The 27,866-nt window shown below is 34.5% G+C and overlaps 1 protein-coding gene across 2 annotated transcripts in view; it reads left to right on the top strand.

The window, feature by feature from the left end:
* Positions 1-27,866, top strand: part of ZWINT (ZW10 interacting kinetochore protein) — a 250,475-nt gene that overhangs the window by 46,490 nt on the left and 176,119 nt on the right. The window contains exon 10 of one of the 2 annotated variants that reach the window (XR_010341793.1): positions 22,130-26,670. The exons of the other annotated variant lie outside the window; for it this stretch is intronic. The gene's annotated coding sequence lies outside the window, so the exon portion shown is untranslated. Of the gene's footprint in view, positions 1-22,129; positions 26,671-27,866 lie in introns of those variants that run through there. 2 annotated transcript variants of the gene reach the window in all.

Genomic DNA, 27,866 nt, shown 5'->3' with positions numbered 1-27,866 from the left:
TTGGGGCCTATATTAAGCATTCTTAAATAAAAGAAATTCCAACAAAGAATTTCATACCCAGCCAAACTAAGCTTCATAAGTGAAGAAGAAATTAAGATACTTTTTAGACAAGCAAATGCTAGGGGAATTCATTACCACTACACCTGCCTTACAAGAGGTCTTTAAGGGAGTGCTAACTATGGAGACAAAAGACCATTGCCAGGCACCACAAAAACACCCTTAAATGCATAGACTCTGACATTTTAAAGCACCATACAATCAAATCTGCCTAATAACCAGTTAATAACATAATAACAGGATCAAACCTATATGTATCAATATTGACCTTGAACGTAAATGGTATAAATGCCCCAATTAAAAGGCACAGAATGTCAAGTAAGATAGAGTCAAGAACCAAGTGTATGCTGTGTACAAGAGATCCATATTACAAGCAATGATACCTATAGTCTCAAAGTAAAGGAATGGAGAAAAACCTACCATGCAAATAGAAACCAATAAAAAGCAAAGGTTTTTATTCTAATTTCAGGCAAAACAGACTTTAAGCCAATAACAGTCAAAAACTACAAAGAAGGACATTATATCATGGTAAAGGATTCAATTCAGCAAGATGTAACTATCTTAGATATATATGCACCCAACCTGAGAGCACTCAGATTCATAAAGCAAGTTCTTTGAGATCTGTGAATAAACTTAGACAACAGACAATAATAGTGGGAGACTTCCAACACCCCACTGACAGTATTAGACAGATCACAAAGGCAGAAAACTAATAAAAATATTCAGGACCTGAACTCAACATTTGACCAAATGGATCTAACAGACATCTATGGAACTCCCCCCACCACCCCTGCCCCCCACACAAATAGAATATACTTTTTCCTCCTTTGTACATGGCACATCTAAAATCCATCACACAATGGACCATAAAACAATTCACAGCAAACTTAAAAAACTGAAATCATACCAAACACACTCTTGGACCACACTACAATAAAAATAGTAATTAGTACTAAGAAAATTGTTTCAAACCATACAATTACATGAAAATTAACTCACTCCTGAATGACTTTTGAGTAAACAGCGAAGGTATAGGAGAAATGAAATTATTTGAAACTAATGAGAACAAAAATACAACATACCAGAATCTCTGGGACACCGCGCCCAGCCCAGTGTTAAAAGGGATATTATTAGTGCTAAATGTCCACATCAAAAAGGTACAAAGATCTCAAATTAACAACCTAACGTCACACCTAGAAAAACTAGAGAAACAAAAGCAAACCAACTGCAAAGCTAGCAGAAGAGCAGAAACAACCAGAGTCAGAACTGAGCTGTAGGAAATTGAGATAAGTAAAGAGAAATTACTTATTTAAATAGAGATAATTTAAATAGAAAAGTGAACAGTAAGTCAGTAAATAAATAAATACATTCTAATGTAGCCAGATAATTATTTTCAAATATGAATTGTTAAATTCAGAATTTATAAAGAGACATGGATATGTTACTATTTTATTTCTTCACCCTTTTTGTCTATCACAGTCATATTAAAACTCTGCTTTCAGCAAGCACTATAAGGTGGCTTTTCTGTATAAAAAGGAACAGTGGACTTTAATTAGAATTCTTAATTTATTTTTAGTTTAAGCCAGTTATGTTGGCAAGACCCCAAATCTCTGATACTTAGTTCCTTTGTCAAATGAAAATAGATATCAGTTTCCACAGCATAAATTCATTGAAATAATGCAATATGTTATAATTTCATAATTTTCATTTTTTTTTTATTAACAACCCTCTTTTCTCTCTACCTCACATATCTTTGCCTTTCTGTGTGGAATAACTTACTGTCTCTTCTAGGACATAATAATTTATTCCAAATATGTTCAATAAAATTTAAATTCTTATGTTATTTTAAGACTCTCATGCCCACACTCCAACTACTCAGTACCTCATTGAGATATCTGTTTTTAAATCAAAGGAGGATTTCAATATTTTACATAACCCCTAACTGGAGATGAACTTTGCCCTTTTCTGTTTAATGTGTTTAATGAAAACAAAACTCTAATTTTACTTTTCACCTAAAAAGAAGATTTCTTGTAATTTATTTCAATAGTAATATGTTTCATGTCAAATATGAATTCATACAGGCTTGATTAGCTTTGAGAGTGTCAAAATATTTTTAATATATTTTCTTTTTTAATTTTATATTATTCATTTATTTTTTATTGTACTTTAGGTTCTGGGGTACATGTGCAGATAATGCAGGATTGTTGCATAGGTACATACATGGCAAGGTGGTTTGCTGCCTCCATCCCCCTATCACCTATATCTAGCATTTCTCACCATGTTATCCCTCCCCAACTTCCCCATTCCCTGCTGTCCCTCCTCTAACCCCCCAACAGACCCCAGTATATGATGCTTCTCTCCCTGTGTCCATGTGTTCTCATTGTTCAACACCACCTCTATGAGTGAGAGCAGGCAGTGATTGATTTTCTGTTCTTGTGTCAGTTTGCTGAGAATGATGGTTTCCAGATTCATTCATGTCCTTACAACGGATAGGAACTCATCCATTTTTATGGCTGCATAGTTTTCCATGGTGTATATGTGCCACATTTTCCTTGTCCAGTCTATCATCAATGGGCATTTGGGTTGGTTCCAGGTCTTTGCTATTGTAAACAGTGCCACAATGAACATATGTGTGCATGTGTCTATGATAGAACAATTTATAATCCTTTGGATATATACCCAGTAATGGGATTGCTGGGTCAAATGGAATTTCTATTTCTAGATCCTTGAGGAATCATCACACTGTCTTCCACAATGGCTGAACTAATTTACACTCCCAGCAACAGTGTAAAAGTGTTCCCATTCCTCCACATCCTCTCTAGCATCTGTTGTCTCCAGATTTAATGATCGCCATTCTAACTGGCATGAGATGATATCTCAATGTGTTTTTTTTTTTTTTGAAAGAAAGAAAGAGAATAAAGAAGAGGAGGAGAAAAGAAGAGAAAGAGAGAGAGAGAATGGGAGTATTGCTTTCTTGCCCAGGCTAGAATGCATTTTAGTAATGGGTATTGAAAACCTCTTTTATACCAATAATTATACTTGATGTAAACAGGAAGGAATAAGGGAAGAAAATAACAAACGAGCAGCTAACCAGTATTTCATTTAAACCTATGAAATGCTATGCGATTACTGAGGAGTGATTTACTTCCAATTATGTAGTCACTTATGGAATAGGTGTGAGATGGTAATGTATGTTTTATGTATTTGAAGTGGAGAGTTCTATAAATGTTTATTGAGTTTACTTGTTCCGGGTCTGAGTTCAAGTCTTGGATGTCCTTGTTAATTTTCTGTCTCATTGATCTATAATATCGTTAGCTCTTCTTGTTACATTGATCCTTTTGCCATTATGTAATGTCCTTCTTTGCCTCTTTTGCTCTTTGTTGCTTTAAAGTCTACTTTATCAGAGGCGAGAATTGCATCTCCTGCTTTTTATTTATTTGTTTATTTTTACTCTCTGATTGGTTGATAAATCTACCTCCTTCTCTTTGTTTTGAGTCTTTGTGTATCGTTGCATGTGAGATGGGTCTGGATGCAGCATACCAATGGGTTTTGGCTTTTTATCCAATTAGAATTTATATAACTTTAATACTAGCATTTGATGCTAGCTGGCTGTTTTGCCCATTAGTTAGTGTAAATTTTTCATTGTGTTAATATTCTTTGCTTATTGATATATTTTTGGAAAGGCTGATACTGGTTGCTCCTTTATATGTATAGTGCTTCTTTCAGAAGCTCTTGTAAAGCAGGCCTGGTGGTGGTGAACTCTCTAAGTACTTGTTTGTTCGCAAAGGATTTAATTTTTCCTTTGATTATAAAGCTTAGTTTGGCTGGATAGGAAATTCTGGGTTGAAAGTTCTTTTCTTTAAGGATGTTAAATATTGGTCCCCACTCTTCTCTGGCTTGAAGGGTTTCTGCTGAGAGATCTGCTGTAAGTCTGATATGTTTCCCTTTATGGGTAACCTGACCTTTCTCTCTGGCTGCCCTTAGTATTTTCTCCTTCATTTCAACCCTAATAAATCTGGCGATTATGTGCCTTGGGGTTGGTCTTCTTGAAGAATATCTTTGTGGTGTTCTGTGTATTACCTGGAGTTGAATATTACCCTACCTTGCCAGGTTGGGAAAGTTTTCCTGAATGATCTCCTGAAGAGTATTTTCCAACTTGGATTCATTCTCTTCGTCACATTCAGGTACACCTATCAAATGTAAATTAGGTCTTTTCACATAGTCCCATATTTCCTGGAGGCTTTGCTCATTCCTTTTCATCCTTTTTTCTCCAATCTTGTATTCTCGTTTCATTTCACTGAGCTGGTTCTCGACTTCTGATATCCTTTCTTCTACTTGATCAATTCGACTGTTTAAACTTGTGCATGCTTCGCGAAGTTCTCGTGTTGTGTTTTTCAGCTCCATCAGTTCACTTATGTTCCTCTCTAAATTGTCCATTCTCGTTAGCATTTCGTCAAACCTTTTTTCAAGGTTCTTAGTTTCTTTGCATTGGGTTAGAACAAGTTCTTTTAATTCACAGAAGTTTCTTATCCCCCACGTTTTGAAACCTGCTTCTGTTATTGGAACACACTCGTAATCTATTAAGCCTTGTTCCGTTACTGATGAGGAATTGCGACCCCCTGTAGAGGGAGAGGCATTCTGATTTTGAGTATTCTCTGCCTTTTTACGCTGATTTCTTCCCTTCATTATATATTTATCCATCTGTTGTCTTTGTAATTACCGACTTTCTAACTAGGTCCCTGAGCAGACGTCCAACTTGTTGATTCCCAGTGCCGAAATCTGAGCAATCCACTGAGCCGGCCAAAACAGCGGTGTTAAGATGGATGGTGCTTTTCTGCCCGGGAATCTCCCGACTCTGCACCAAAAACTGGCGCGCTAAGGCACCAGCAAAACCGCCGCGCCGGCCACAAGAGTTGCCCTGGCGACCCGTGGGGCTCCTCTGCTGGGAATCTCCTAGTTCGTGAGCAAGAAATATTCGTCTGAAAGTGTGGCGTCCTCTTGTTCTCTGCGCTTTCACTGGGAACTACGAGCCCGAGCTGCTAGTGATCAGCCATCTTGGATCTCTCTCCCCTCAATGTGGTTTTGATTTGTATTTCTCTAATGACCAGTGATGATGAGCATATTTTCATATGTTTGTTGGCCTCATATATCTTCTTTTGTAAAGTGTCTGTTCATGTCCTTCGCACACTTTTGGATGAGTTTGTTTGCCTTTTTCTTGTAAATCTGTTTGAGTTCTTTGTAGATTCTGGATATTAGCCCTTTGTCAGATGGATAGATTGCAAAAATTTTTTCCCATTCTGTTGGTTGCTGGTTCACTCTAATGATTGTTTCTTTTGCTGTACAGAAGCTCTGGAGTTTAATTAGATCCCATTTGTCTATTTTGGTTTTGTTGCCAATGCTTTTGGTGTTTTAGTCATGAAGTCCTTGCCTATGCCTATGTTCTGAATGGTTTTGCCTAGGTTTTCTTCTAGGGTTTTTATGGTGTTAGGTCGTATGTTTAGTCTTTAATCCATCTGGAGTTAATTTTAGTGTAAGGTATCAGGAAGGGGTCTGGTTTCTGCTTTCTGCACATGGCTAGCCAGTTCTCCCAACACCATTTATTAAACAGGGAATCCTTTCCCCATTGCTTGTTTTTATCAGGTTTGTCAAAGATCAGATGGTTGTAGATGTGTGACGTTGCCTCCAAGGCCTCTGTTCTGTTCCATTGGTCTATATCTCTGTTTTGGTACAGTACATGCTGTTTTGATTACTGTAGCCTTGTAGCATAGTTTAAGTCAGGTAACGTTATACTTCCAGCTTTGTTTTTGTTGCTTAGGACTGACTTGGCTATGTGGGCTTTCATTTGGTTCCATATGAAGTTCAAAGTGGTTTTTTCCAGTTCTGTGAAGAAGGCCATTGGTAGCATGATGGGAATAGCATTGAATCTATAAATTATTTTGGGGAGTATGGTCATTTTCACAATGTTGATTCTTCCAAACCATGAGCATGGAATGTTTTTCCATCTGTTCATGTCCTCTCTCTTGTTTCCTTGAGCAGTGGTTTTTAGTTCTCCTTGAAGAGTTCCTTTACATCCTTGTTAGTTGTATTCCCAGGTATTTTACTCTCTTTGTAGCAATCGTGAATGGAAGTTGTCTCTTGATTTGCCTCTCTGTTTGTATGTTATTGTTGTATAGGAATGCTTTGAATTCTGCTAATTGATTTTGTATCCTGAGACTTTGCTAAAGTCGCTTATCAGTTTAAGGAGATTTTGGGCTGAGACGATGGGGTCTTGTAAATATACAATCATGTTGTCTGCAAATAGAGACAATTTGACTTCCTCCTTTCCTAATTGAATATCCTTTATTACTCTTTCTTGCGTGATTTCTCTGGCTAGAATTTTCAGTACTATATTGAATAGGAGTGGTGAGAGAGGGCATCCTTGTCAAGTGCCAGATTTCAAAGGGAATGCTCCAGTTTTTACCCATTCGCTATGATATTGGCTGTGGATTTCTCCTAAATAGCTTTTATTATTTTGAAATACATTCCATCAATACCTAGTTTATTGAGAGCTTTTAGCATAAAGGGCTGTTGAATTTTGTTGAAGGCCTTCTCTGCATCTATTGAGATGATCATGTGGTTTTTGTCTTTGGTTCTGTTTATGTGGTGAATTACGTTTATAGACTTGCATATATGTCAAACCAGCCTTGCATCCCCACGGTGAAGCCTACTTGATAGTGATGGATAAGCTTTTTGATGTGCTGTAGCAATTGGTTTGCCAGTATTTATATTGAAGATTTTTGCATCTAAGTTCATCAGGGATATTGGCCTCAAATTTGTTGAATCTCTGCCAGTTTTGGTATCAGAGTGCTGTTGGTCTCATAAAATGATTTGGGAAGGATTCCCTCTTTTCGTATTATTTGGAATAGTTTCAGAAGGAGTGGTACCAGCTCTTCTTTGTACGTTTGGTAGATTTCGGCTGTGAACCCATCTGGACCTGGACTTTTTTGGTTGGTAGGCTATTAATTGTTGCCTCAACTTCAGCCGTTATTATTGGTCTATTCATGGTTTCAACCTCTTCCTGGTTTAGGCTTCGGAGGGTGCACGTGTCTAGGAATTTATCCATTTCTTCCTGGTTTACTGGTTTATGTGCATAGAGTTGTTTGTAGTAAACTCTGATGGTAGTTTGTATTCTGTGGAATTGGTAGAGTGTCAAAATTTTATCTAGCATCACCATCTTTCAGTATTCTGTGGTTACTGATCATTTGGCAGAAACCTCTGGAGTGAAACCAAGAAAGGAAACTGGGGCTGACCTAACAAATATTGTGATTTTTCTTGTTTATTGGAGAGTATTTTTATAGATTCTGCACACCTTAAAGGCCATTTCTAAAAATGATAGCTGGTCTCTTATTCCTTTTTTTTTTTTTTTTTTTTTTTGAGACAGAGTCTTGCTCTTTCACCAAGACTGGAGAGCAGTGGCACAACCTCCGCTTCCCAGGTTCACAGGATTCTTCTGCCTCAGCACCCTGAGTAGCCGAGATTACAGGTGTGTACCACCACGCCTGGTTAAATTTTTGTATTTTTGGTAGAGATGGGATTTCACTCTGTTGGCCAGGCTGGTCTCAAACTCTTGGCCTCAAGTGATCCATCTGCCTCAGCTTTCCAAAGTGCTAGGATTACAGAAGTGAGCCATCGTGCCCCCTATTCTTTGATTAGTCAAAACACATGCTCATGTGGTACTTCTAATTCTTGGCAAGTGAGGATTGATCAAAAGTTGGTTATTATTCAAATTTTATGCAATAGGGATATCTTGCATTAATGTTCACTTTGAAAATTGATTAGCATCGCTGGCTTTTACAGGGAGTTAGGATAAAGCATTATAAACAGGAAAGATTGTAGGGAAATCATATAACCCTACTCTTTCTCATTTTTTAAGGCCTCTCTTAATATGTCTTTGGTCTGAGAAAAAAAGCTCTTAATGGTTTACAGATAGCAAACTAGTAGACCAACAAAGATGAAGATTAGGCCATTCTAGTCTTGCAGAAAGGCAGATGCTAAGTTTTTATTATTTAATTTCATATGTTTCCTAAGCCTTAATCAGACTAAGATTTACCTTCATCAGACTGTAAGATTTTACCTTTTTAAGACTGTAAGATTTTCAAGATTAGCATCCTTTTCTAGTACTTTTAAATAATTTTCTCATAAATTAGCATAATTTGGTACACATAGACAATTTTGTAACAGATTTTAGAGTGTTGAAGGTTTTGATAATGTACCAGCCACCCTTCTGAAGACTTTCAAATGTTGAAAATACAATTATATTTCCATTTTCGCATGAGGAAACAGAATCAGAAAAGTTATGTAGTATTTTCAATGTTATACAGCAAGTGAATATGGAATTCAAAATTTAAAGTTATGTCCATTTGACTCTAAAAGTCATTTTGTTAATCAATATGAAGCTTTGATAGCCCTATGTAATAAATATTTATTAATTGTTGCTTGATGCATTACCAAGCACATTTTAAACTTATTTTTGGCTTCCATGAAATACTCAAAAATATAATTTTAGATAACTATAATTTAACTAATACACATGCCTACCAGATCACCTTACACTGAATTTTTTTTCAGCATGTTGTATCCTTTAGGAATATATTTAGAATGCTATAATATTTAGCTTTGGTTTTCCACAAATGACCCACATTTTGAAAATGTTCAGTCTGCAATGTGTTTGGGGCAATAACATTTTACTCATATAGAGGTTATGTCCTTGTGACCTCAAACTTCTGAAAAATAAGAAATGATTAAAAAAGAAACTCGAATTTGCCAGAGTAATTCTTTTAGTTTTAACATTTGTGAAATTGATTAAGAGTGAGCATGACAATCAATATTATGTAACTATTTAGCATTTTGCTGAATCACAAAATGTAAAAAAAGATTAAGATGTAAAAAGGCAGAGGAAAAGAAAAATTTCAGGCACAGCTCACATCTACAACTCAGTGTTGCACTCTTTTTCTTTAATTACTATGTATAGAAAAAATGACTTAAAGTATAGCCTATTACATTATATATACTAACATTTATCACAGTGATGACAAATAATAGAAATCACAATTGTATTAAGATCACTTCCCTGAAAACATCAAGAATCTACTATAATGTGTTCTCCATTGAAAGTAACCTAAAATTGTTTAAAAAGTTGACATTAAATACTTTACCTTTATTATATAGAAAATTCACACTGCTCATTATTAATAAATGAAAGACAATCAATACCTAGACTATACTTTTAGATAGCCATTTATACATAGCAATTTCTATCCTTAAAATTTTCAGTAACTATTTTCTAGGAATAATCAAAAATTATGAATTATGGATTTATCTGAAAACAAAATTATAGGCACACACATGTGCAATTATATATATAGACATACACCAAAATACACATATAAGTACCTACATAAATAAAATAAATTCATAATAAATATTCTGAAAAAGTTTTACAACTAACACTGAGCTGATTATTCTCTTTTCTAAAGAGGATATGATAGATACCTCTAAAGACCACAAGAAGTCTGGTGTCCAGATGCATGCTTCTTATTGCTAAATGTAAAACATCCCTTTGACAGCTGGTGACTGCAAATCAGTTTAGGAAGCAGATGATGGCAGTAAGTTAACTGAGAAAAGAAATCCTCATAATAGCCAGCTACCCTAACTGCTCATATCAGATTCTGTCACTCACTGGGCTTCCAAGCATGACAGAAAAACTTCTTTCAAGAAATTTTGTTTTATGAGTTCAAAGTAAATGCCATGCAAACACTTAGTGTTTCTCATAAGGATATCATTATGGCTGCCAGATGACTATGAAATGTAGCTCAGAAAGGACATTATGAAACACAGCTCAGAAAGGAAACCTACATTCTTTCTCAAATACTCCAGGATATACATATTTGACAGTAGCCCTTACTTACATCATAGAGTGCACTTTGATTTGGTTTTCCTTGAGTTGTTTCATTTTTGAGTTAGTTACAGATGGTGTGTAGGTGAGTTTATGTGTGTGTATCTTAATATGTACTGCAAGTGTGGGCATCTGGGGATTATGGGGCTGCCAGAAGTTCACTTAATATGCTTTCCCCTGAGTTCAGAATTAGTAGGCAGTATCATATCGGAAGTTGAGCACAGATCTAGAATCTAGGCAACGAACTGAATGCCTAATAGACTGCCTTTAGTAATTAGCTACATTTCCATTTTCCTTCCGCCGCTTTCATCTATAAATGAATGTTTTATTATCTATAAAATGAGTATATTGAACTCAAAGGCACCTCATTTAAATAAGTAATGAACCACCCCAATTAGCTATTCCATTCTAGTTCAGAAGAGTAGAAAGCAGGAGTCAGATAAAGCATAGGCACCACGAGGGCAAGAATATATTCATTTACTTTTCATGTTCCCCTCAGCACTGGTTAACATGATGTGCATATCCTCTTGGGAGGTTCATTCATACCTGTTGGCCTGTTAATCCAGTGATGGAGATATAACTGAGGAATAAACATAAAAAATCTACCTATGACTTTCTTTTATGTATTATATCTACAGCAAACTAAACTGAACTATCTTAAATATATAAGCTTTAATCACAAGAAGTGTGAAAGTGGAAAAATAAAAAGATATAGAGAAACGGTGATAATTTGAAAATAATCTTACCCACAATCTAGAAAGTATATATATCTGCATATATTTTTAAACGTATTTTACCCTAGTTACTCAGGAAAGTACTTCACACAATAAAAGATGCTCAAGAAATTTTTGTTGGCTTGATTTTTTTAAAAATTTAAGCAGTTGATAATGACAATTGTATTAATGAGGTCAGTTAATGAAGAAATACTTAACTCCTGAAAGTTTATATAATCTACATGTAGATAACTATTCAAATTTTTTTTGGAATTAGCTTCACCTGAAAGTATCTTGTTATTTATAAATGATATTGGTGTCCCCCAGTCTTGCATCATTATGTATGCAACACAGCCTAGAGGACGGAGGACTGGAAAAACAGCAAGAATTATGTTAACTATAAAAGAGTGCTACCAACTTCCCTGCATAGCTTTGATGCACAAAGTTGTCATTCTTCCAGCCCACTAACAGAAACAGCAATACATATAGGTAGAACAAGTACAGAAAATACCTACAGAGATAACAGAATGCAACAATATAGTAACTCTTTTCTAAACAGCACATAGGCTGGTACACTCGATAGAAAACTCTTGGAATGGTTTAGTAGAATCATAAATGTATAAAACATCTTAAATAGATTAAATGTATAAAATAGTATGTTAAATATGAATGACAGTATTTCATAAGTATAGGTTTAACTCTGAGTTCTACCCTGAACAGAGATTTCTCACTAAGTACTAAACATATTAAGAAATGAAAAGAGGAAAAAACTCATATATGCATATTTTTAAATTATAAAGAGTGAGAGTTGGTATAATAATAATTATTCCGATATCTAAAGATTCCAGAGTAACTTCAGAAAATTTAAAAACAGAAGTAAGCTAGATTTCATTACATTTCTTAGTTAAGTGTATTTTGTTCAATGTTAATATTTTGATGACTAGCAAACCATGGGAATGTTGAATGTAGAAAATGTTTATTGATCATCTTATCTGAATAAGACAGTGTGCTAGGTGATTTGGGGAAAAAAGATAAAAGTTACATCAATTTCTTATGTATTAGTGGGGCTAACAGAAAACACAACTATTTTATATATTCCCATACTAGCAATAATTTGAAATATTCTTACTATGAAATAAAATTTCGAAGTTGAAAATTGATAAATCTCATTTTTGGGTGATGAAAGAGAATTTTAGAAAATCTTCTTAAACAGAGACTTGGGTCTCAAAAAGTCAGAAGTAATCTTCACTAACTCTCTATTGCTTTTAGAATTAATTATAGATTTTCCTACTTGTTGCTAAAAGCAATATACATCATGCCCCCAATCCATTTACTCTCTACCATATTTCTCAATATTGCTTATGTAAATGCCTATAAAATAGAACTTATATTTCTATTCCCTAACCATAATCTGTGCCTTTCTGACTCAGTATCTTGGTTTATGTCCTAGAATATCATTAACTCTACTAAAAAAAATTATCTCTCTTTCAAGGCTTAAGTCCATGTCTATCAGCTGCATTAATATTATTTTTTGTTTCTTTTCAGAGTTGTAATGATACTTTGCTTGAATCTCTGTTTCAAAGTACCAATTATGCAAAATGAAAACACTTGTCATGATACAAAGCCCTATGTAAATACTAGTTTTTCTTATTGCCTCTCTTTTTTTCCTGATTCTTCAAATATTTGATAAAGTAGACCACAGAGTATCAAACTGTTGCTTGGCAGTAGGCATCCTCAAAGAACTCAGTCAGCATCAAATGACATAGAGGGATAAGTAAACTGATGTTTACCCTATAGAAGAAAAAGCACTAAGGGAGTAGTAGGAGAAGGAGAAATATATTGAACCAAAAAAAACATAGACCTGTGAAACAAACAAACAAACAATCTTCCAAAATTTAAGTACTAAAGTATACCTGAAAAAAATGATATTTAAAGGAATGATAGAATATGAGTCTAAAAACAACGAAAGAAAATTCTGAACTGTTATGTGTGAAAAATATCCTTGAATCTTATTCTGAAAGCTATAATTAACATAGAAAGGTTATATACAGAAGATTAGATATGCATCACAGAAAGACTATTGTGGGATCATTGTGAGTCACAGTTGAATACCAGACCCTCTTCTATAGAAAGGGTCCTGTGATTAGGTTAGCCCTACTCATTTAATTTCCTCATTTTAATATTAATTGGCAAATGACCTTAATTATATCACGAAAATTCTATTTGCCAATTGTGGTAATATAATCAAGGGGGAAATGCCAGGGTGTACAAATCACCAGAGACATTTTAGAATTTTGCCTGCCACAAGAAAAGGGATATTAATTGCCATGCATAGTTTAATTTAGATGTAAAGAAAACTAAAATCAATCAACCAGTGATTTCCAAAGATACTTTTTACTGTTAAAGTATGTTCTCATTGCAGTTATAACAGGTTCCCCTATTTGCTATGGATCCATCTTTAAGTATAGCATATACATATCTAAATAAAAACACATTATAATGATTTTTATATATTTATTCTTAAAGACTACCATCATTTGGGATGACAATAAATATGTTTTTATCTTTATTATTTTTGCCGGTAAAATTGTGGAGCTTGTTTTCAACCATCAGGATAAGAGCTAATATGAAGTCTTTAAAAGTAGCATAAAAATTTCTATCTGTATAACCTATTTTATTAGTAGTTCAAATATGAATATTATGTATTCAAACCTTAAAGATAACTTGTGGCTTAATTTATGTGACAGGTAAAATATCTGGAATACATGGATCTATTTTATATGGAATATGCAATATATTTTGTTTTCTAAGTACCCTAGTGCCAGACTAGTGCTCAGAATAAATGTTACTTAGTACAAGGGTATTATTACGTTATTCAATACTGATTCTCCAATAGTTTTGCATTTTCAAAACTAACTCTATGTAAATACATATACTATAGTCATGTCACTAAGTCATTTTACTTTTTCCCAGTTTTTTTTCAAGGCATTTAGATCAGAGCTATGCAGGGATATCGTATCATGTAATTTAGACAACATATTTGCATAATAATGTCATTTTATTTGGAATTGCATGAGATTTTTTTTATGGTATTAGATGTGAGGTTTTCTTTTTTTTAATTGTACTTTAAGTTCTGGGGTACCTGTGCATACCTTGCAGGATTGCTGCATAGGTACACATATGCCATAGTGGTTTGCTGTCTCCATCCCACCGTCACCTACATCAGGCATTTCTCCCAGTGTCATCCCTCCCCAACCTCCTTACCCCTGGCTGTCCCTCCCCTAGCCCCACACTCCCCAACAGACCCCAGTGCGTGACATTCCCCTCCCTGTGCCCATGTGTTCATGGTTCAACACCCGTCTATGAGTCAGAACATGCAGTGTTTGGTTTTCTGTTCTTGTGCCTGCTTGCTGAGAAGGATGGTTTCCAGATTCATCCATATCCTTACAAAGGACACAAACTCATCCATTTTTAAGGCTGCATAGTATTCCATGGTGTATATATGCCACATTTTCTTTGTCCAGTCTATCATTGATGGGCATTTGGGTTGGTTCCAGGTCTTTGCTATTGTAAACAGTGCCACAATGAACATACATGTGCATGTGTCTTTATAATAGAACAATTTATAATCCTGTGGGTATGTACCCAGTAATGGGATTACTGGATCAAATGGAATTTCTATTTGTAGATCCTTGGGGAATCATCACACTGTCTTCCACAATGGTTGAACTAATTTACACTCCCACCAACAGTGTAAAAGTGTTCCTATTTCTCCACATCCTCTCCAGCATCTGTTGTCTCCAGATTTTTTTATTGATCACTATTCTAACTGGCATGAGATGGTATCTCAAAGTGGTTTTGATTTGCATATCTCTAATGACCAGTGATGATGAACATTTATTCATGTTTGTTGGCCTCATGTACGTCTTTTTTTGAAAAGTATCTGTTGATATCCTTTGCCCACTTTTGAATGTGTGTGTTCGTTTTTTTCTAGTAAATCTGCTTTAGTTCTTTGTAGATTCTGGATATTAGCCCTTTGTCAAATGGGTAGATTGCAAAATTTTTTTTCCCATTCTGTTTGTTGCCGGTTCACTCTAATGATTGTTTCTTTTGCTGTGCATAAACTGTGAAGTGTAATTAGATCCCATTTGTCTATTTTGGCTTTTGTTGCCATTGCTTTTGGTGTTTTAGTCATGAAGTCCTTGCCTATGCCTATGTCCTGAATGGTTTTGCCTAGGTTTTCTTCTAGGGTTTTTATGATATTAGGTCTTATGTTTAAATCTTTGATCCATCTGGAATTAATTTTATTGTAAGGTGTCAGGAAGGTTTCTAGTTTCTGCTTTCTGCATATGGCTAGCCAGTTTTCCCAACACCATTTATTAAACAGGGAATCCTTTCCCCATTGCATGTTTTTGTCAGGTTTGTCAAAGATCAGATGGTTGTAGATATGTGGTGTTGCTTCTGAGGCCTCTGTTCTGTTCCATTGGTATATATCTCTGTATTGTTACCAGTACCATGCTGTTTTGATTACTGTAGACTTGTAGTATAGTTTGAAGTCAGGTAGCCTGATGCCTCCAGGTTTGTTTTTTTGCTCAGGATTGTCTTGTCTATGCGGGCTCTCTTTTGGTTCCATATCAAGTTTAAAGTGGTTTTTTCCAGTTCTGTGAAGAAGGTCATTGGTAGCTTGATGGGGATAGCATTGAATCTATTAATTCCTTTGGGGAGTATGGCCATTTTCATGATATTGGTTCTTCCTAACCATGAGCATAGAATGTTTTTCCATCTGTTTGTGTCCTCTCTTATTTCCTTGAGCAGTGGTTTGTAGTTCTCCTTGAAGAGTTCCTTTATATACTTTGTTAGTTGTATTCCTAGGTATTTTATTCTCTTTGTAGCAATTGTGAATGGGAATTGTCTCGATTTGGCTCTCTGTTTGTCTGTTATTTGTATATAGGAATGCTTGTGATTTCTGCATGTTGAGTTTGTATCTTGAGACTTTGCTGAAGTTGCTTCTCAGCTTAAGGAAATTTTCGGCTGAGATGATGGAGTCTTCTAATACATAATCAAGCCATCTGCAGATAGAGACAGTTTGACTTTTCGGGGTTGCAAGGCTGGTTCAACATATGCAAGTCTATAAACAATCCATCACATAATCAGAACCAAAGACAAAAACTATGTGATTGTCTCAATAGATGCAGAGAAGGCCTTTGAGAAAATTCAACAGCCCTTTATGCTGAAAACCACAATAAACTAGGTATAGATGGAATGTATCTCAAAATAATAAAAGCTCTTTATGCAAACCCACAACCAGTATCATAGTGAATGGGCAAAAACTGGAGCATTCCCTTTGAAATCTGGCACTAGACAAGGCTGTTGTCTCTCACCACTCCTATTCAATATAGTATTTGAAGTTCTAGTCATAGCAATTATGCAAGGAAAAGAAATAAAGGGTATTCAATTAGGGAAAGAGATGTTTTGTGGGTAGACTACCCTTCCCTCAGTCAAGTGAATTGTTGGATTAGTAACTTGAGCTCACTCTAAATTAGAGTTGAAGATCATATTTAGAGAGTCATAAGTTTAAAACACAGTCTTTGTTTGTGTAACTAGCCACCCTTTTACAAAAGAACTAATCAAGTAAAGTTGATCTTATTAATCAATCAACAATAGCAATAGGAAAAATATGAAGCTGACTTTTTTGTCTGAAGCTCACTCAGTTGCTCTTTTGTAATCAAGATAGTTTTAATCCTATGTTTCTTTTACTTCTTTAACCCCATCTACTTTTCACAGACACACACACACACACACCTATTATATTGCTTGTAACAATTAATTTAAGAAAATGCATAGGAACCTCGAAAAACCTCAGAAGAAAAAAATACCAGTATCATTCATATAACATTCCTTAGAGTATAAAAGCTTATAGAGAGGTAGCTTGGGACAAAGAAAGAAATGTGATACAGGCAGTACAGCCTAAACTCCAACAACTAGGAGCTGTTTGAACTTTGGAAAATTACCTATCCTCTCTGAATCACAACTTACTCATCTATTTTAAAAAAAAAACTAATTTATAAAATAGTTTATGGAGTTTTGAAGATCAAAATTTATATAATGGATCCAGTGAAGTACTTATAGAAGAGGAAGTAAAATCAGAGTCTTCTTTGGTGTCAAAAATTATTTCTGTATAACTTCCCATAACTAATAGAGACTCTGTGTTCAAAAGACACAGAGAGCAAGTCCTCAATAATTTGAAGACACCTGTGATCTTCAAATCCATTGTTGTATATTCTTACCCCAACCCATACCTCTTCCATTTCTTTCACATTTGAATTGTTTTAAGATAGTCTGACTATTAACTCTCTTAATTACATTTCTTCAATCTGTCTCAGAATAAGAACTAGAAATGAACATTATACTTAAACCATGATTTGACTAGTGCAATTTGAGGAGTCTACCTTTCTGTTCTTAGGACAGAATACTTTCATTAAAGATAGAGGACAGAAGTGGTAATGATAATTTATCTTTCTTTTTTAAATTTTATTATTTATTTATTTTTATTGTACTTTACATTCTGATGTATATGTGCAGATGTTGCAGGATTGTTGCATAGGTACACACATGCCATTGTGGTTTGCTGTCTCCAACCTCCTGTCACCTACATCAGGCATTTCTCCAAGTGTTATCCCTCCCCAACTTCCCCACACCCTCTGTCCCTCCCCTAGCCCCTCTGTCCCCCATCTTTCAATATGATTCACATTGAGCTTGTCCACATCAAATCTTCACATTCTTTTCAAATGTACTGCTTTATGTGAGATGTTTCAATCTATTCACATTTTCTGTATCATTTTTAGATTTGTATAATTCACCTAGTCTTCGACACCATCGATAGAATAATTTTTACTAATGATGCTTATTACATTTCAGATACAAACAATATCAAATAAAGCAAAGAAGAAGTAACTTATGTGATTCAACATAACGATCCTATTCAAGAAGAGAATGATAGACATATTAAGATAGTGCTTTGATCCTCATATAAAAAGTACTTCAGACACATGCTTTGTTCATAGGTAACACTGATATGTATAAACAACAACAACTACAAGCCCCTGGATATTTATGGCATTATCTTGCATGCAAAACTATTACTATGGAAACAGAGTTAAAATTATTCCAATAATGTTACGCTGACTTTTAGTCAGCTCAAATAAGCTCTTGTGACCAATTGATTTAGAAACAAATTGCTAGATAGTCTTCCAGTTGAGAGTAATTTAACAGACTTCATAATTAAGGTAAATATGTCTCTCGTTTGTGAAAACATTGAACACCTAAGATTTAAATTTAATTTAAAATTTCTCCATTATTTCTAAGCAGTCAGTGGTTTTGATCTACTATTGCTATTAAAATGCATGACATTAACTCTAAAGAGGTTTGTATAAATTACTAAAAAAATAATTTTACTAAGGGGAAATATTGAGGCCCTATATCTGAGAAATGAGGTAAGATTAATGAGTTGATGATGTCTTTAAATATAGTATTTTTACCCAACATTTTATTCCTGATAATCATAAACAAATAATTTAGGGCCAGACTTACTGTCTGTGATTATCTTCAAAAATGTGAAACAGTATGTTAATGTTAAGAGCTTAAAACCTGGAGTTTGATGTTCAGATTCCAAACCTGCTTTAGCATTATTAGCCACATAAGTGATTGAATTCATCTGTGCCTTAGCTTTCTCATTGTTAAAATATGAATTATAATAATCACTATGTTATATGATTAAAGTGATAAGGAATAGATGAGATTGTGGCTTAAATATTACTCACTACAGCATTTGACACCTTAATAATGATGACTATGGGAGAAAAAATCTCTCACACTGAGAAAAAATAATTTTTACATCCTTAACCACCCACTCAATAACAAGTAGTACTACAGGACAAATAAATCACTGGGGAACACTGTTGGCATCCTGAAGGCAAAGTTAAAGAAACAGAGATGGCAGAACAGATCCCATAGTAGTTAGCCCTATATGGACCCTGAGAGTTAGGGAGCTGTGGTGCTTGCATATGCTGTAGAGTTCTAGGCTAGCCCAAGGCAGAAGCCTTATGCAAATATCAGCCTTGACACAGCAATAATGGTGATTTATTTTGAAACCTGTAGATGTATTGCACTGTGGAAGACAAGCTCCCAAGGCTAAGGATGAGAAAATCTTGTCCATTTTCTTTTGTTTTTTCAAGTAAAAAATACCTCCCTAGAAGCTCAAAAATCAATCTGTAATTGCCAACCTATAGTATCACCTAGTTATATTACCTATTGATTTGGTATTTACTGTTTACACATATCTTTGATACTGTATTTCATTTTATATTTATGATAAATAGTTATATTTTTACAAAGAAATAGTTATATCTCCATTCTTTAGAGAAAGAAATTGAAGTTCAGGGTATCTTACATATTTATTTCAGATAGTGAATCAATAATAGGGCCATGATAAGAACTTCTAGTCCCATTTTATTTAACTATTTCTCATAATGGCTGAAGCTAGTCAAGTAATGCACTGACTAGCTTTACGAGGAGCAGGAAAATAATTTAACTTATTGTATTATTACATTAAACAACACTGGTGGGGTAGTATATAAATAATACTGAGCAGTAACTTAGTGAGGTATGACTGGGGAAGAAAATTAGGAAACTAAAAGAAACTATATATCTTAATGTCTGCAAGTCCCCACTGGCCTACTGAGTTATTGATAATAGCAAGAGGAGGCTTGGCATCTAGAAGAAGTGCTAAGGATATACTAAAACAGGCATATCTCAGTTGGTATGTATTCCGAAACAAATTGTTTCTGTTATATTTTCTTCAGGTCCAATTCTTATGGCATTTTCATGTAATGTTAAATTCAGGAATTATTTTATTGAGTCCATAGCTCATAAAGGCTATTATATGGCCTTACAACATATCTGGTAGAAATGTGACTTTTTTTTCTTTTCTTTACATTTAAAGAGGAAAGGAAAGAGTTAAAATATTGTATTATTTTGTTTGTGCTGGTGCTCAGCTGAGGTTTAGCAAGGTGGACTATTTGTAGGCAATAGTAAACTTTCCACGCTGCCCAAGTGGATTCATGTTTCTCTGAATTACAAAGGGCAATTATTATTATTATTATTATTATTATTATTATTATTATTATTGTATCCCAAAGGGCAATTATAATATAAGTGTTTTGGAAACTGATGCTCCATAAATATAAAATCTCATTCTTTCCTGAGACTGAAATCTTAGTGCTGATTGAGCAAGTAACATCTGGAATGCCACTCTCATTGCATGAATCATATGGATAAGGCAAGCTATCCATTAACATAGACTGGCACAGAGGAAAGGATATTGCTTCTGATGTCAAGGCTACCACTGCATGTCAGAGTTGGGTTATGAAATTAGCCAAAGGAATAGGAGTCTACATTGAAATACAAGGAGTTTTTTCTCTATGAGACAGCACAGACTTTTTAAAATATCTGTTAAATGATGCTTACCCCAGTCTACTAAGACTCATCAATACTCTACATGACACTCATAGCTCTTAGAGGTGACCTAGTCACCTTCCTTATAAAGAGACCATGAAAGGTCAAGTGTCAGTGGGCATTTAACCACCAGAAGCCAGGAGAGGGGCATGAAGGAGATTCTCCAAACACCTTTCAGAAGGAACCAATCCTGCCAGTTCCTCAGTCAGTGTGAGAATAAATTTCTGTTGTTTGAGCTACCCAGTTTGTGGACTTCTTTACTGCAGCACTAGCAAACTACATACTGTCCAAGAAATTTGAAAAAATAAAATAATATGACAATTACCAAAAAAATATGAGCCAAAGACCACTTAAAAATTCTAGAAATTTAAGGCATGTAGCACTTCCTCATACTGTGTACTTGGGAATTTTAATTGCCTTTATTTTTCACATTTCTTCAAGGATGTTATGTTATTGTATTATCATTTTAAAAAAAAGCATAAAATATATATTTCATTTAGTATAATACCTCTAGGGTTATACACTTCTAGAGTAAAACTATAAGAACATGGATGAGCTGTATTGATACCTACCTGTGTTAAATATATGTACATTGTTTTCCAATATATCTTTACAAGTTTTTCATCTCAAAAAAATGAAATTCTATATTTGTTGAACAACAACTCACCTTAGTACTTTCATTATCTTTTTTTTTTTTTTTTTTTTTTTGAGATAGAGTTTTTCTCTTGTTGCCTAGGCTGTAATGCAAAGGCATGATCTTGGCTCACTGCAAGCTCTGCCTCCCAGGTTCAAGTGATTCTCCTGCTTTAGCCTCTTGAATAGCTGGGATTACAGGCGCGTACCACCATGCCTGGCTAATTTTGTATTTTTAGTAGAGACTGGGTTTTTCTATATTGGTCAGACTGGTCTTAAACTCCTGACCTCAGGTGTTCCATCTGCCTTGACCTCCCAAAGTGCTGGGGTTACATGCATGAGCCACACCTCCCAGCCCATACTTTTATTATCTTTTATATATTTGTGTTAAGAAAATAATCACATATTAAATATGTATTTTTTTTTACTTTTAGAAGACAAAATATATTTGTTAGTATATATGAAGGGAGCCAGGTAGGATCCCTTATAGGACAGTGGTAGTAGAAATAGTTCATGAATTGATGGTTTTAGATCTATGACTTCATATACAGTTATGAATAATAACTAGGTATTTCTTAAGAGTATGTCATGGAAATGCCCATCACTATAGGTTTTATTATTTTCCCTTTGAGTATACCAGGGTTGCACAGACTGCCAATAAGCCCCTTCTCCTTTTATGACACTGAGCTACATAGGAAACAACTGGAGGACAAATTCCATTTGTGGCTAATATAATGTCCAGTATTTCCCTTTTGAAGATAAGAATGTTATCTATGAGATCCATAAAGTAGAGCTCAAATCTGCTCATTTTTTAGGGGGATGTTAGCAGAAAGAATTAGGCAACTCATTTAGGATACATGCCTTTCTTGTCAGGTGGCTCAAGATCTAAATTCTGCATAATTGTTGTCCAAAAGGCCTGTTACTTCATAAAACAAATTCATATTTTTCCTCTTAATTCTAAAAGCAAAAGATCCTGCACAGACACAAATAATTTAAAGAAAAAGAATGCAATTATGGCTTCATAGGCCTTTGAGTATAAAGGAGATTCATTCTCTACAGTGTCAGATCAAATGCTTCCTGCTTTGCTTTAATGGTTCTGTTCCTAACACTCGCTCTAAGGCAAATACAATGATAGCCCATTTATAGGAGGTCACATTGCAAAACAATTGAATTTTCTAATAGGAATCAAAGAATAATTTATGATATAAATATACATTATCTTATTTCTGGAGATGCTCACTTTTTCATTCTTTTTTTTTTTTTTTTTTGTTTGAGACAGAGTCTACTCTGTCCCCTAGGTTGGAATGCAATGGCATGATCTTAGCTCACTGCAACTTCTGCCTCCCGGGTTCAAGCAATTCTCCTGCCTTGGCCTCCCAAGTAGCTGGGATTACAGGTTCCCACCACCCCACCTGACTATTGTACTTTTAGTAGAAAAATACAACAGGGTTTTACCATGTTGACCAAGCTGGTCTCAAATTCCTCACCTCAGGCAATACACCTGCCTTGGCCTCCCAAAGTGCTGGGATTGCAGACATGAGCCACCACGCTTGGCCAGGTGATGTTCACTTTTTAAGAAACTAGAAACAATGTGTAAGTAGAACTGTATTTATAATCATATTCATCCTTTTCAGTAACTCCAAATAATGTCTCTGTCTTCGTTATTGAAAAAGTCATTGTCGAAAAAAATACAAAGTAAATATTTTATTATTTAAAAATACTTCATTACTGATGTAATATGAGCAAAAATCTCTAAACATTTTTTCTTAAAATAGAAGTAATATTTATAGACATTAAAAACTAAAAATTATAACCTTTTACAAGAAAGTAGATGAGGTTTTGAAACATTGATAGATTTAAAGAATTTTATAAGTGATACCTGAAAACTTTATGGGAAGTATTTGCTAAGGCAAATGTAGTTCCCTGGCTGTTGAATTTTTGCAATTTTAATTTTAAATTCAGGTAATGGTATAAGAAGATATTTTATGTTAGTAACAAGAGTATTTTAGTTTACACATTTCAAATATTTAAATTTTTGTTTTATTTTTAAATTTGGTATTATAAGAAAGGCTAACTTTGAAAAACATAATTTTACCTCAGTAAGTAGCAATGTTAAAACAAAAATCTATTGGACACATCACAGTAACATCTATGAGAGCCCATAAGCCTTACAATAAGATATTTCCATTTTTAATTTCAGAAATGAGGACTCTGAGGTGGTTAGTGTTAAAAAAGAAAAGAAAACCTTAATAAATAAGGGAGATTCAGAATAGTGTGTGAAATGCCTAAAAGAATTCAAAGTAATGATTCATAAAATGCTCAGTAAGATACAGAGTAAAATATAAATACTGCAAATAAATCAGAAAAATAATTCAGGATATGAATGAGAAATTTGTCAAAGAGATATCATAGAAAACCTAAAAAAGAAATTTTGAAGCTAAAGAATTCATTGGAAGAAATTAAAAATACACTTGAAAACATCAACAATAGACTAGATAAGCCATAAGAAATAATCACAGATCTTCAGAACTGGTCTTTTGAAATTGCTCAGTCAAGAAAAAATTAAGAAAAAAAAAACAAAGCCTACATTTTACTACATTTTATATGGGACATTATAATGTAAACAAATATTCATGTATCTCAGAAGCAAAGAAAAAATGTGAGGGTTAGAAAACCTATATTAGAAAAATAATAGCATAAAACTTCACAAATATACCATGAGATTTAGACATCCAGATACAGAAAGCACAGATATCTCCAAATAGATAAAATTCCACAATGTCTACTCCACAGCACTTTATAATCAAACTGTCAAAAATCAATGACAGATAATTCTAAAAGCAGGAAAAGTGTCTAATCACTTATAAATAAACTCCTATCAAATAAACAGCAGATTTCTCAGCAAAAGCCACAGGCCAGGTAAGAATAAAGTAATATATTTCAAGTAGTAATATTTTAAAACAACTGGTTAAGAATACTATACCCAACAAAGTTATTCTTTATGAATGGAAGAAAAATAAAGTATTTCCTAGACATTTAAAAGCTGAGTAAATTTATTACTAGACTAGTAGTACAAGAAATCCTTAAAGGAATTGTAACATAGAAGGAAAAAGATGCTATCAATGCCATGGCAGCACACAAATGTATAAAACTGACTAGTGGAGAAAACATACAAATAAGGAAGAGAAAGAACTCAAATGTCCCCACTACAGAAAACCACCAAACAACAATGATGAACAGTAAAAGAGAGAAAAAGAACAAAGGCCATAAAAAACAACAACCTGAAATCAATTAATAAAATGACAGTAATAAGCTCTTATATATAATCAACAACAACCTTGAATGTAAATGAAATAAAATTTCCACTTAAAAGCTATAGACTTGCTGAATGGATGAAAAAAAAAAATGACCCAACTATGTGTTTCCTACAAGAAACCTATCTCACTTGTAAAGACACACATAGACTGAAAGTAAAGGGATGGAAAAAGATATTTCATGCAATAGAAAACAAGAACAAACAGAAAAAGCTGCACATATATCATATGAGACAGACTTTAAGTCAAAACAGTAAAAAAAGATAAAGAATGTCATTATATAATGATAAAGGGATCCACTTAGCAAGAAGATGTAACAGTTCCAAATGTATATACACCTAATACTGAGCACTTAAATATATAAGGCAAATATTATTAGATCTCAAGGGAGACTCCAATATAATAATGCTTGAATACTTCAACACTTCAGTCTCAGCATTAGACAAACCATCTAGACAGAAAATTGAGAAACAAAAACTGGATTTAAACTCCACATTAGACCAAATAGACCTAAGAGATATTTACAGAACTTTTTTTTCCAAGAGTTCAGAATATTCATTCTTCTCCTTAGCACATGGGACATTTTCCAGAATATGCCATATGTTAGAGAGTTCAATACCAAGAGAAACTTTGGAAACCAATCAAATGCATAAAAATTAAACATGTTTTTGAATGTCTATTGGGTCAAGGAAGATATTAAGAAGGAAAGCAAAATATTATTTGAAACGATGAAAATAGAAACACAAAATACAAAATATCAAAACTTATTGGACACAGCAAAGGCAATACTAATAGGGAATTTCACAGCAATAAATGTCTGTATATACAAGGAGAAAGATTTCAAAGAAACAAGCTAACAGTACATCTCAAGGAGCTATAAAAGAAAAAATAAACTCAAAATTAGTAGTAGGAAACAAATAACAAATTTCAGGGCAGTACAAAATAAAATAGAGACTAAAAGTGAATATAAATGATCAAGAAAAAAAATTTTCTAAATATAAACAAAATCAATAAACCACTAGCTCATCTAATGAAGAAAAACGAGAAAAGACCTCCAAAATAAAATGAAAAATGAAAAAGGAGACAGTACAATGGATATCACAGAAATACAAAAGTGCATTAAAGACTATTATGAACAGGTATATACTAAAAAAACTGGAAATCCAGAGGAACTGGTTAAGTTCCTGGTTACATTCAATCTATCAAGAATGAATCTGGAAGAAATAGAAAACCTGAACATACCAAAATGAGTAACAAGATTGAACAGTAGTAAAAAGTCTCCCAACAAAGAGAAGCCCAGGTCTTGATGGCCTCACTGTCTAATCCCACCAAACTTTTACAGAAGAATTTTTACCAATTCTCCTCAAACTATTCCAATAAGTAGAAGACAGAATTCTTCCCAAATCACTATGGTGCCCTCATTGCCCTGATAACAAAACCAGACAAGGACTCAACAAAAAAGGAAAACTACAGGCCAACATTTCTGATGAGTGTAGACAGAAAATTCTCAAGAAAATAGTAGCAAACCAAATACAACAGTACATCAAAAATAATTTATCATTATAAAGTAAGATTTATCCCAAGCATGTGAGATTAGTTCAACATAAACAATTTAATAAACATAATAGAATGAAAGACAATCATCAGTAGAATGAAAGATTAAAAAAATCATCTCAATAAATGCAGAACAACAATTCTGTAACATTCAACATTCATGATAAAAATGCTCAAATATCTTAAAAAATACCTCAATGTAATAAAGGCCATATATGATAAACCTACAGCTAACATTATACTCAATGTAAAAAGCTTAAAGCCTTTCGTCTAAGAACTAGAACAAGACAAGAATGGCATTACTATTGAACATAGTAATGGAAGTCCTAGGCAGAGCAATCCAGCAAGAAAAATAAATTAAAAGCATCCATGTTGGAAAATAGGAAATCAAGGTGTCCTCTGCAGATGACATAATCTTATATCTAGAAAAGCATAGAATCTACTAGAAAACTTTTAAAACTGAAAAATATATTCAGTAAAGTTACAGGATATAAAATCCACATATGAAAATCAGTAGCATTTCTATACACCAATAATAAACTAGCTGGAAAAAAAATTAAAAAAAACAAAAAGGTAGTACCATTTGCAGTAGCTACTGCAAAATAAAATACCTAGAACAATATTTTACCAAGGAGGTAAAATATCTTTACAAGGAAAACTATAAATCACTATTGAAAGAAACTGGAGAAGACACAAAATGAAAAGACATACCATGCTAATATATCAGAATAATTAATGTAGTATAAATCATCATATTTCTCAAAGAAATCTACATATTCAATGCAATTCCTATCAAAATATCAATGCCTTACTTCACAGAATTAGAACAAACAAAATAATCCTACAATGAAAAGGAAGACAAACTGACACAAGAACAGAAAACCAAACACCGTATGTTATCACTCATAGGTGGGTGTTGAACAATTAGAACACATGGACACAGGGAGGGGAGCATCACACACTGCAGTCAGTAAGTGGGGGCTAGCGGAGGGACAGTGGGGGTGGGGAGGGTAGGGAGGAATAATGAGGGGAAAAATACCAGATATAGGTGATGGGGGGATGAAGGCAGCAAACCACCTTGCCATGTATGTACCTATACAACAATCCTGCATGATCTGCACATGTACCCCAGAACTTAAATTACAATTAAAAAAAAAAAAAGAAGAGCATAAGTAGCAAAATCAATTCTGAGCAAGAAGAACAAAGCTAGAGGTATCACACTATCTGATTTCCAAATATATTGCAAGGATATAGAACCAAAATAAAATGGTATTGGTATAAAAACAGATACAAGCTAATGGAACAAAATAGAAAACCAAACCAAAGTTTTAAAAGCCAACTGATTTGCAACAAAGGCACCAAAGACATACATTGGAAAAAGGACACTGTAAGGCCGGTTGCCTCGCCAGGAGCGTGGACACACCCCTCCTCCCTCGCCGAGAGCTTGGACACACCCACCCCCCTCACACAGCACCTAGCCCTCCCTTAAAGAACCTTGCCAAAATGCAAAAGAAGTCTTGTAAATCTACCCAATAGCCTTTGAGTCTTAGCTACCCAATAGCAGTCGAGTCTTGTAAATCTACCCAATAGCATTCAAACCCTGCCTACCTGCCAATAGCAAGCTTGCCGTGCCCACGCCCTGCTCTCCCACAACGAATCAAGCACCTCCACTCCCTATAAAACCCCACGTCTGAGAGGAGTCCGTGCGACTTCTCCGGCCCCTCCTGTTGGACCGCAGAACCTCGCCCGGGAGCTGAATAAATTCGCATTGGATCTTCTTGTGCTGGTCTCAGTTTCTTCATTTTAAACTCGGCAAGAACCCAAGAACCCTTACAGACACTCTCTTCAAGAAATGTTAGTTAGATCCTAGCACCTCAGGAGGCTGAAGCAGGCAAATCACTTGAGGTCATGTGTTTGAGACCAGCCTGGCCAATAGGTGAAACCCAATATCTCTACCAAAAATGCAAAAGTTAAACTGGGCATGGTGGCAGGGGCCTGTAATCCCAGCTACTTGGGAGGCTGAGGCAGGAAAATAGCTTGAACCTGGAGCAGAGGTTGCAGTGAGCCGAGGTCATGCCACTGCACTCCAGCCTGGGTAACAGAGCAAGACTCCATCTCAAAAATGAAAATAAATGTTACTTGGAAAGC

Source organism: Aotus nancymaae, unplaced genomic scaffold (genome assembly GCF_030222135.1).
Source record: "Aotus nancymaae isolate 86718 unplaced genomic scaffold, 86718_ANA_hifiasm-v0.15.2.pri h1tg000010l, whole genome shotgun sequence".
Taxonomy (NCBI): Eukaryota; Metazoa; Chordata; class Mammalia; order Primates; family Aotidae; genus Aotus; species Aotus nancymaae.
The sequence above is the reverse complement of the archived record's forward strand: the minus strand, read 5'-3'. Positions and strand labels throughout refer to the sequence as shown.